Raw genomic sequence first — 2,228 nt, 5'->3', positions numbered from 1 at the left:
AGGGGGGAAAGTTTAGGTCAGTTGATATCTATTTTTAATCGTGTGAGGAACTGGCCGCTGATATACAAAGGCTCCCAATAAACTGTTGCTTTGAATTCTCCATACTTTTTAATTTGATAAATATTTTGTTTATGTATTTTTCTTACTTACAAAATAAAATATCTTTTTCATTAATAGCCATTTCATTTTCTGGTTATATTCAAAAGGTCCAAACTGGGACCGCTATTCTTCAAAAGCTCCCTTAATTTTATTAAATAAACATTAAAATAGCAATTTAATCGAATCCATTCTCAAGATTATAAAAAGTATAAGTTACGAAATTCCCATTATTTTGGATCCTAAATATGTAACATTACTTAATGGATACCCAGTATTTAAAAACTTACTGAATCTACTTCAAAACTACTTTTTTTTTTAGTTTTACTAAAGATTCTTTTCTTTTATCTCAAACTCTCACATTTCCCATAAGCAGTTTAGTTCTAAATAGCTACCCTTACTTCTCTTATTCTCATTCCATATCAAAAAGGCTCTTCCATACAAGAAAACTTAAAATCGTCCATAAAAATACCATTTATCCATATTCATATTACTAATAGTCTTATGACCCTATGCTCAGCCAAAACACCAGCAGCCTGGCTTCTCTCCTGTTCCATTAATTTTAGCAATCCAACTCTTATAATACAATCTACATTATTATCCTCATCCAAAATTCAATGATTCTTATTATTCTGTTTTCAATCGCCATTATGTACACTTTCTTTCAAATGACCACTACCTATTTTCTCCTAAAACACCTAACAACTTTTTCCAGAGTTACCCCGTCTTATTATTTTATAATGTACTAATTTACTATATGACATTTACTTACTGACATCATCAGATAACTTTAACTCCAATTAAAACTTGTAAAAAAAAAAATTGGGCTATCATCTGTTATTTCTCCTATAATATTCCATATATTTTTTTCTAGCAAAAACTTGTCTGAAGCTATGCCAATTGAATGTAATATCTTCACATAAATTTGAACTTGCATATTCAATGAAAGAACTCAAAAGAATTTCTAAAAATAAATCAATAACAATTGGACAAAGTATTCTCCCATATTATACGCCAATCTTAAAAAAAATCCACATGGCAATAAACTACTTTATAGGACACACATCTATGACATTTACATTACACTTGTATGAAAGTCTTTAATTTTATATGATGTCCAAGTAAACAAATCAATATTAAAAATCCTAGCTATTTGCTCTCCATGAAATAAAAAAAAAGACCACAGCTTTATTGAAAAATATCATGCACTAGAAAAAAAAAACTGTAATGATTTATAAAACATATTATTACTAGCCAAGCTACAACCTTAGTTGGAAAAGCAAGCTACTATAAGCCCAAGGGCTCCAATAGGGAAAAATAGCCCAGTGAGGAAAGGAAATAAGGAAATAAATAAATGAGAATAAATTAACAATAGATCATTTTAAAAACAGTAAACGTCAAAAACAGATATGTCCTATATAAACTATTAACAACATCAAAAAACAGATATGTCATATATAATGTATAAAAAGACTCATGTCAGCCTGGTCAACATATTTGCTCCAACTTTGAACTTTTGAAGTTCTACCGATTGTAAATTATTCCACAACTTGGTAACAGCTGGAATAAAACTTCTAGAATACAATGTAGTATTGAGCCTCATGATGGAGAAGGCCTGGCTATTAGAATGAACTGCCTGCCTCGTAATTACGGATAGAATTGTCCAGGGAGATCAGAATGTAAAGGATGGTCAAGGTGTGAAAAAATCTTATGCAACATGCACAATGAACTAATTGAATGACTGTGCCAAAGATTAATATCTAGATCAGGAATAAGAAATTTATTAGACTAATTTTCTGTCCAACAAATACTAAAGGATATAATTATATATAGTTATATACATTAATATATATAACAGCAAATTCAGCCATTTCTAGTCCACTGCAGGACAGAGGCCTCGACATGTCCTTTCACATCTGGGACTTGGGGAGTTTTCATCACAAATTTGACCAGTGATGGTGGGGGATTTTTACCTAATAACTCCCAGCAAACTAACCTAACATGGGTGGCACAGATTAGTAGAGTTTTCCTGATTATGATATGCAAACCCTTAATGGTTTAAGGTTTACAGGGCACTCACGGGCAGAGGCAAGGGACAGTGACATTGCCCTATCAAGGAGCCCAATTATTAA

This window comes from Palaemon carinicauda, chromosome 22, assembly GCF_036898095.1.
Source record: "Palaemon carinicauda isolate YSFRI2023 chromosome 22, ASM3689809v2, whole genome shotgun sequence".
Taxonomy (NCBI): Eukaryota; Metazoa; Arthropoda; class Malacostraca; order Decapoda; family Palaemonidae; genus Palaemon; species Palaemon carinicauda.
The sequence above is the reverse complement of the archived record's forward strand: the minus strand, read 5'-3'. Positions refer to the sequence as shown.